The sequence below is a fragment of the Podarcis pityusensis genome, assembly GCF_964106645.2.
Source record: "Podarcis pityusensis genome assembly, chromosome: 13".
NCBI lineage: Eukaryota > Metazoa > Chordata > Lepidosauria > Squamata > Lacertidae > Podarcis > Podarcis pityusensis.
Window position 1 is genome coordinate 52,024,522 of NC_138038.1, and position 10,261 is coordinate 52,034,782.

The window sequence follows — 10,261 nt, forward strand, 5'->3', positions numbered from 1 at the left end:
CCCTCGCCCATTTCCTGGAGAGAGAGACAGACAGAGAGAGAGAGAGAGAGAGAGAGAGGGACTTTTTCCTTCCTGAAAAAAAAATTAGTTTTTGTTGTCTTGTGCAACCAAACAAGACAAGCAAACAAAAGTACACATCGCGTCACCACTTTCAATTCATAAGTCATTTTCACGGTTGGTTTGCATCCAGTCTCTTTCTCTCTCGCCTGCCTGAGTTGGGGCGCAGGCAGGAATCCGTCAGGTAAAGTCACCATGTCGTCGTTGCCACCAATGCAGTTTCTCCCCCCCCCCCACCTCCTCAAGTAGACATTTGGATGTGCACCCCTGAGGAAGATCAGCTCTGAAAGCAACATGCAAAGTGCTCACTATTTTGACTTTCTGAGTTGCAGCGCAGGTAGAAATCCAACAGGTGAAGAAGCAGCCTTGCCAGCAACAGAATCACTCGCAGATGCAGTTCTCATCCATGCGGTTTTATTTATTCTTAAATGCTTACAGAGGTTATCAGTAAGAAAGGTCCATCAATGAGAACTTCTTTGGCCTGGAAAAACAGAAGACACGACCTCTCGCTGTGTGGTAGAAGAAAGGCAGTGTGGTGTAGTGGTTAGTGGGTCAGACTTGGACCTGGGAGACTCCATGGAAGTTCCACGCGGACCCCTCCTCAGAACTGTTTTTCTGCAATGCCAGTTTCCAGGGTAACAGGAAGTTGATGGAAAATAATAATTTTCAGGGGGTTCATGGACCCCCAGAAGCCCATCCCTTAGACCAGGGGTCAGCAACCTTTTTCAGCCGTGGGCCGGTCCACTGTCCCTCAGACCATGTGGTGGGCCAGACTATATTTTTGAGGGGGAAATGAACGAATTCCTATGTCCCACAAATAACCCAGAGATGCAGTTTAAATAAAAGGACACATTCTACTCATGTAAAAACACACTGATTCCCAGACCGTCCGTGGGCTGGATTGAGAAGGCTATTGGGCGGGATCCGGCCCACAGGCCTTAGGTTGCCTACCCCTGCCTTAGACCCTCTTAGAGGTCCGCAGACCCAAACATCAAGGATGGGTGAACAGAAAATCATTAGTATTGTAGAACAGGATGATAATTACGGAGTGTTAAAATGTGATTTTGAATCTTGAAACCAAATAAAGCATTCATATATGTATAAGATAAGCTTTGCCCTCAATCGCCCTTCGACACCCGGTCTTAACAAGGGAACTTGCAGCACATGGTAATAATAGTAATTTATTATTTGTACCCTGCCCATCTGACTGGGTGTATAATGAGAACAGAGTGTGCATCTGAGCATGCACAGAGGGTGTTTCTCTGCAGGTGCTGCTGGCTTGCTTAACACGAAACAGTCTGTTGTGTTTGTGCTTTCACGAGAACCGTGTGGGGAAGCAGCAGTGAGGCAGTGAGTCACGTGTATAAGGACACTCTTGTCAGCTCATGACAACGGAGACCGGATTTGAAACCAGCCTTTCGACCGGTCGCACGGACTTACTTTAAAAGAAAAACCATGCATTCCGGGGCTGAGTCAGCTGTCGCTGAAAGCAGGTTCTCTAACGTTACTGGATATTTCTGATACCCAGGAAACTGAATTGTCAAAAGAACTGGTCTTGTATATGATCCCGGCAGCTCAAATAATAATAATTGCAACTCAGTGGGAAACCATCCAAAATATTACACCGGACGTTGGGTACCGCTCGCTCTTGAACAGAGCTGTAAGGGAGAATATGAGGCATAATTTGAGAATTCAGCTAGAGCCTTCAGACACTTTTTGCATGATTTGTCATTCTTTTATTACATAGACAATGGAACCCTCGTTTTCGAGACAAGCCTGGGGAAATTTGGAACGAGACTTGACAATCAGATAACGCTGACATTCTTTATTTGGACTTCAACTGTATTTTAGTTTTAATAATAATAATAATAATAATAATAATAATTTATTATTTATACCCCGCCCATCTGGCTGGGCTTCCCCAGCCACTCTGGGCGGCTTCCAACAGAACGCTAAAATACAACAACCTATTAAACATTAAAAGCTTCTGTCTTCTAAAAGTTTGGTATTTATTTTTCTCTTTGACGTCTGGTGGTTTTGCTTTTCACCTTTTAATTTTCACCTGTGGCCGTAACAGTTCCCTCTTTTCACAGAATCGTAGAATTGGAAGGGACCCCCCAAAAAACAAACGATCCCAAAAGCAGGTTCTGTGTGTTAACAGGTGGCAACAGGCCCTCTTCGTATGCTCAGAGTTCCTCTCGCTTAGCGGTGCCTCCTTGTAGCCACCTTTGCTAGCCACAGGAACGCTCTCCCATAAAAAAAAGCGATTTTCAGGCGCACAGGTCCGCCAGAATCACACCCAAGTTTCCATGCGCATTCTGCCAGGTCATCCTGTGTGCCGTTGTTGTCAGCCATAAATCTTTGCCTCTCAGCGATGCATACAGAGAGCACCTGCTGGTTCCTTGCCCAGTCTTGCCCGTATATGGGCAAACCTTCCTGCCGCTCCCTGCGTTGCAAGCCAGGAACAGAAGAGGCGCTGCAAAACATCATCATCTCTGCTCAGAGGCACACCCTCTCTGACTCCCTAGTAAGCTTCTAGATATCCAAAGTCACTTTATGGCTGAATTTATGCCCCAGGCGAAACTGGCAGCAGGTCACGCCAAGCCGATGTTTCAACTGAGAAGCAGGCAGCGAAATGGTGTAAACCAGCAAACGTCGGAGGGGTGGGGTATAACCAGTGCCGGATTTACATAGAAGCTAAACAAGCTATAGCTTAGGGCCCTGCTCTATTGGGGCCCCCCAAAAATTTAAAAGGGGGAAATACTGGATGTACATTTCCAAAATATAAGATAAAAAATGAATAGAATAAAACCTACAAACAGCAGCAGTGTCTTGTGTTGTGTAGGCTCTTGTGATAAGGGACGCGGGTGGCGCTGTGGGTTAAACCACAGAGCCTAGGAAGTGCTGATCAGAAGGTCGGCAGTTCGAATCCCCACAACGGGGTGAGCTCCCGTTGCTCGGTCCCTGCTCCTGCCAACCTAGCAGTTCAAAAGCACGTCAAAGTGCAAGTAGATAAATAGGTACCGCTCCGGCGGGAAGGTAAACGGCATTTCCGTGCGCTGCTCTGGTTTGCCAGAAGCGGCTTAGTCATGCTGGCCACATGACCCGGAAGCTGTACGCCGGCTCCCTCGGCCAGTAAAGCGAGATGAGCGCTGCAACCCCAGAGTCGTCTGCGACGGGACCTAACGGTCAGGGGCCAGTCAGTCCCTTCTCCCCACCCCCACCCCCGGGAAAAGCCCGCAAGAGCCGTGTGGAGCGTGTGTGCAGCTGTTGGGGGCTTTTCTCGCCTGCCTCCCGCCAGCATTCGCTCCATAAGACACACACACATACATTTCCTCTTACTTTTTAGGAGGGAAAAAGTGCGTCTTATGGAGCGAAAAATACGGTATATTGAACTGGCTAGATTAACAGAGGCAATTAGAGATCACACTAGACAAGAGTTTCAAAAAGCATGGGGGAAATGCAGAGAATACTTTACAAAATAGTGCCCTAAAATACATACCTGGACATGTTTCGATTAATGTTTGCAGGACACTTTGTGGATATAATTAGAAAAATCTTAATAATTATTCATAAAGGAAACAGCTTATAAGAAGTAAATAAGGAGGCCAGATATAGGATAAAGGAAGTCTTTTATTTGGCTGTTTGTATTGTTGTATGTTATACTTATTGTATGTTATGTTCATGTTTAATGAGGGTGGATTTCTGTATTGGGGGGGGTTATGTTATGTTGTAAATAAAATTTCCAATTAAAAAAAATTAAAGTTCTTCCTGCTGTTTAGTGAAGAGATACCGAGGGAAGATAAAAGACTGTTTATGTGTGCAACAACTGCGGCAAGAATTCTTTTAGCCCAAAAATGGAAACAGGGAGAAGTACAAACGAAAGAAGTGTGGAAGATGAAGATGATGGGACTTTGCAGAATTAGCGAAGCTGACAGGAAAAATCCAAAACCAGCATGATCAAGTATTCCCAAAAGACTGGAGTAAATTTATAAGATATTTGAAAGATTATTGTAAGCAATTAACATCACTAGCAAGGTTGTCTGAAGGCTTGTAATGAGAAATTTTCTACCATTCTATATTTATTTAAATTTTGAGTCCTTTTGTAATGAGTGCAATTAGAAATGGAAAACGCACAAAATGCAATGATATAAAGGTTAATTTTGAAAGCCGTGAGGCGGGAGGGAAGGAAGTCAATAGGCTCTAGAGAGCCAGGGAGGTAAAGTGAATAATGATGATGTGAATATATATAATTAAATGGAAAATAAATAAAAATTATATATAAATAAATAGAAAGAAAGAAAGAAAGAAAGAAAGAAAGAAAGAAAGAAAGATGCTTAATTCTCGGCTTCTTCCCTTCCCACAAGAATTTGGAAATTTATCTTTGCCATATCTTGAGGCAACCCGCTTTCCCCAGTATTGGAATCATTTGAAATAAAAAGATTAATTTTGGAAGCACATTCATCTTTATAATGGAAATCCTGCCCAGAAATGTTAATTTAATTTACTCCAGGTTTGAAGATTTTTTCTAATCTCTAACCAAGTTTTTGTGTCGTTATCCTGAAATAAATTTATATTTTTGGGGGGTGATCCAAATACCCAGATATTTTGCTTTTCGAGAGATTTTCAGGCCCAATATTTTTTCCTAAATCGTCCTTTTCTAGTTACGTTTTTAACAAGCATTTTTGTTTTGGTTATATTCAGCTTAAAGCCTGCCACTTCTCCAAAGTCTTTTATCAATTCCAGCCCTCTTTTCAAACTTTTTAAAGGATTTTCAGACTTAACGTTCTTAGCAGCAAACTCCATTTCATTCCTGCGATGCTACTGTAGACTTAATGGAATTTAACATGCAAAACTGAACATGCTCAGTGTTATGTACTGAGTTGAATAGGATCCAAACTGCAGCAGTCTGATTGGTCCTAGAACAATAGGATCCAAATTGCAGCAGTCTGATTGGTCCTAGAACAATAGGATTCAGAATGCAGCAGTATGATTGGTTGGCAGGAACCACCCAATCATGCTCCAGATAGAAGTGAATCCACAACCTGATTGGCTTACAGTAGAATTCCGGAATTAGCCAATCATGTGCAGCCCATTGTGTAAGTAATGTATATAAAGCAGATACTTTGAGGGGACTTTCATTTATTCCTCCTCACCACTATGAGCTGAATAAAGAGCATGAAATCACTTTGCTACTCTGAGTATATTTCACTCAATGTATATTTCACTCAAAGTTCTTCCTGGTGTTTAGATGGAATCTCCTTTTTTGTAACTTAACATTCTTAGCTGCAAACTCCATTTCATTCCTGCGATGCTACTGTTGACTTGTTGGAATTTAGCATGCAAAACTGAACATGCTCAATGTATTGTTTTTCTTAATCTGGGTTGGCAAACTTATTTGACTTCCTATTTAACTTGCTCTCTCTAGCATAACAGGAATTTAGGGACATTGCAATGCATGGAATGGTGACGTTGGGGCGAGGAGAGGAAATGTTAAGTTTATTTACCTAAAACACACCTATTCCGCCAAAGCTGGAATACTGCCTTTTCTTAGCTCTCAAAACCACATTTTGCACGTGGAGGAAAAATACCATTCCGCCGCCAGGTCGCTCAGGCACTCGCTAGTATGAGTTTGGGGAAGGAATCCAGTCCGGGATTTCCAGGCGACCCACTCACCTGCGCCCAAGGCGCCGCTTTCACAAAGGCGGGGCAGCGTCTAAGAAAACCCGGCCTGGATCTCGGCCAGAATCGGGGCGCCAGATTCAGCCAGTAAAAGGTGCAATTCTCCAACAAGGCCAGTAGATGGCGCCCTTGCTGCAGCCCTGTCGGAGGATTCTCAATATTTTTGGCAATATTTGCAACCATTCACAGAGGGGGCGCTGTTGTATTTGTGGATGGCGAACCTGATAGGATCCGGCGCATGTCAACAAGCTGAGAGTGAAAGCGTTTTAATGATCCAGTGCCGGATTTACATATTAGCTAAACAAGGCTATAGCTTAGGGCCCCACTCTCTTGGGGGCCCCCCAAAAATGTAAAGGAAAAAAACCTGGATGCACATTTCCAAAATATAAGATAAAAAACAAATAAAATAAAACCTACCTACAGCAACAGGGTTTTGTGTTGTGTAAGCTCCTAGAATGTAAGTCATGGGCCCCGCCTGCTCCCTAAAATATCCCTGGTTTGCTCATTTCTATATATAAGGTGCCTAAGTAGTTTGCACCATATATTTACACCTATTATTATCTCATGTTATAGCAAGTTTCCCGAGACTAGATTATGAGTCTTTGTAAATTGTGTTTCTAAAGGAACTTTTGTTATCGCCAAATGCCAGTGTGTTTGCATTATGAAGTTTGTTGTGAATAAACAATCATTTTAAGTTAAAGATTAATAATTCACTATGAATATACTTCTTAATTGTATTTTACTATTAATATGCTTCTTCTTAATTGTTTTTCAGTTCAACAATAACTTTGATAAAATACATAGTTTGTTATGTGCAAATGGCTTTAGATACATATGAGGTCCATAAATGACCATATAGCATATATTCAACCCAAAAAACAGGGTTCTTGTTGCTGACAAAGGACAGCTGGACATATAAAAGGCCCTGTTACCTTCAGTAGCTTGGGGCATGGGTAGGCAACCTAAGGTCCGGGGGCTGGATCCAGCCCAATTGCCTTCTAAATTCGGCCCACGGACAGTCCGGGAATCAGTGTGTTTTTACATGAGTAGAATGTGTCCTTTTATTTAAAATGCACCTCAGGGTTATTTGTGGGGAAGAGGAATTCGTTCATCCCCCCCCAAAAAAAATATAGTCCGGCTCCCCACAAGTTCTGAGGGACAGTGGACCGGCCCCCTGGTGAAAAAGGTTGCTGACCCCTGGACTAGGGCCTCATCAAACCAAATCCGGCCCTGCGTCGGACTACAACTCCCACCGTGCCTTTGGGTTGTGCTGGCTGGTTGTGATGACAGGACGACTCCGGCTAGGAAAAGAAGTGGAAACAGAACGGCCAACATAGATAGATAAACTTTATTTGCGTTAGCCAATGGCCATAGCAACATAAAACAAGCATAAAACATAAAACAACATAAAACAATTGTGTGTATATATACACACACACACACACACAATATTAAAAAGACAACAATGGGTAAAAAGGACAATCAGACAAGAAACATCTGGTGGCAAACTATCAGAAACAGCCAACATGTCGCTGGACAGATCTATGGCGCGACTGCACTTGGAGCACTTCCAAAGTGAGCAGAAATCAGATGCAGGCAGCGAGGATCAAATCAATTTAAATCACGATTTAAATCACTAGTCAGTAAGACTTGAGTTTCTTTTTGTTTTTTCACAGAAAGACTCATTCTTGCTGGTATAATCTTAATATTTACAACCAGATGAAGCTTTCATTTTTGGAATAATAAATTTTCAGAGTAGTTTTTACAGTTATATCAAAAATTACTGATGTGGTTATAGTATCAGAAATACATAGGCAGATAATGATGAATTCATTGTGAGGTTTAATGTGAACTGTTTATATTTGGACAACTTTTCTGCTGTACTTTATTGGAAGGAGAAAAATAATCATTCCCTCAGTAACAATTGAAACAATTTATTTAACTAAAGCAATAACATTATAGCACATGTATCCATGATTGTTAATGATGTGGTTAAACAGTTAAAAAAAAAAACTTAGACTGAGTTTTGGCACATGTGAAAAACTTAAAACAAATCCTTATTTCCTCATGAATAGCCTTTGGACTATAATGTAACTTAAACAGAAAACTATCTTTAGAAATATTTTTCCTCCAAAAGCATTAAAAAAAATAAATCCAATTTAAATTTTAAAAAGTTCAATTTTTTTTTAATGTTGTTGTTTTTTTGTTGCTTTTAAAAAACACATTGATTTTTATCCACCCTGGGTGCAGGCGTCTGGGGGGGGGGGGGCAGGGTGTATATTTTGAGACCTTTTCCTGTAAGACAAGGGATCTGGAATTGAGGCACGTGAGACAGAGACTCTCTTGCACATGGGAAGCACGTGTGTTGTTGTGGTCCAGCCCTTTGCGATGGTGCCAGACACACACACCCACCCACCCGTTCCTCTGAAACTAGAGGATGGCAGAGGCACCTGTTCCAGCTACATCCAAAGATGAGAGCTGGTGGATTACGACTTCAGGGTCATTTGAGGACTTCAGGGACCTACAGGGCATATATTATTGTTGCTGCTGCTGCTGCTTCTGTTATTATTTAAATGTCTAGCCTGCCTTCTTCCCAAAGCAGCAAAACAGAGCAATCGGAAATAAAATTAAGAATGTCGTCAAAACGTTACGGCCAGGCAATTTCCTTCTTCTCTTTTGACAACGTCCGGAGTCCGCAGCTCAGCTGCAGAGTGTCTGCTTGGCGTACAGAAGGCGGCAAATTCAATCCCCAAATAGGGCTGGGAGAAATTCCTGCTCTGAAACCCTGGGGTGCTGCTGCCAGTCTGTGCAGACAGAACTGAGTTGGAAGAAGAACCCCGATGTTCTGGCTTTGCAGAAGGCAGCTGCCTACGTCATTGTGATTGTCGTTCAAAGGTAAATAAACTCAAATTAAAATGACATTTGAAAAGCCGAATCTGCTAAAATGCAGACAAGAGAAACAGCACATACCGTATTTTTTGCTCCATAAGATGCACTTGACCATAAAGGTAAAGGGACCTCTGACCATTAGGTCCAGTCATGGCTGACTCTAGGGTTGTGGCGCTCATCTCGCTTTACTGGCCGAGGGAGCCGGCGTACAGCTTCCGGGTCATGTGGCCAGGATGACTAAGCCGCTTCTGGCGAACCAGAGCAGTGCACGGAAACGCCATTTACCTTCCCACTGGAGTGGTACCTATTTATCTACTTGCACTGGTGTGCTTTCGAACTGCTAGGTGGGCAGGAGCAGGGACCGAGCAACGGGAGCTCACCCCATCGCGGGGATTCGAACCGCCGACCTTCTGATCGGCAAGTCCTAGGCTCTGTGTTTTAACCCACAGCGCCACCCGCATCCCAATACGGCGCACCTAGTTTTTAGAGGAGGAAAACAAGAAAATAAAAATTCTGAACAAAACAGTGGATGCATGATTTTTTTCTGGTGCAGGCTGTAGCCATGGACATGCTATGTGATCTGATGGTGAATTTGCGGTGACCCAATGCAAAAATCCTGAGGATCCATGGCTTTTTACCTCCCCCCTCCCAGGCAGCCTCCTTTATCTCTAGCGTCCCTTATCTCCCTCCCCGATCGCTTGCCGATCAGCTGCTTCCTTTCAACACCCCCTTCCCTCTTTCAAAAAAAAGAGCATGATCTGCTTTTCGCCCCTGGGCAATTCGGCTCCAGGGACCACGCATTCGCTCCATAAGACGCACAGACATTTCCCCTTACTTTTTAGGAAGAAAAAAGTGTGTCTTATGGAGTGAAAAACATGGTAATAAAACCTCTTCCTTTTTGCATTCTGCAAATCTTACCCTATCCCACAAGAGCAGACTAACTGAATGACTGCAATGGATTGCATCTTTCCAGTCGGGTTGTGTTGTTGTTGTTGTTTAGTTGTTTAGTCGTGTCCGACTCTTCGTGACCCAATGGACCAGAGCACGCCAGGCCCTCCTGTCTTCCACTGCCTCCCGCAGTTTGGTCTCCTCCCGCAGCTTTTTAATGCCCAATGGTTGTTGACATCTCCCACATCTCTCTGCTGCCCCCTTGCCTCTTACCACCCCCAGGTAATCCCAGCAGCACACTCCCAGGGGGTGGTAGTGCCCCCTGTGGGAACAACTGGCTTACAGCTTCTCCATGGAGTAAGCAGTATATTTGTTGTTGTTGTTTAGTCGTCTAGTCGTGTCCGCCTCTTTGTGACCCCCTGGAGTGGAGCACGCCAGGCACTCCTGTCTTCCACTGCCTCCCGCAGTTCGGTCAAACTCATGCTGGTAGCTTCGAGAACACTGTCCCACCATCTCGTCCTCCGTTGTCCCCTTCTTCTTGTGCCCTCCATCTTTCCCAACATCAGGGTCTTTTCCAGGGAGTCTTCTCTTCTCATGAGGTGGCCAAAGTACTGGAGCCTCAGCTTCAGGATCTGTCCTTCCAGTGAGCACTCAGGACTGATTTCCTTCAGAATGGAGAGGTTGGATCTTCTTGCAGTCCATGGGACTCTCAAGAGTCTCCTCCAGCACCAGAATTCAAAAGCAT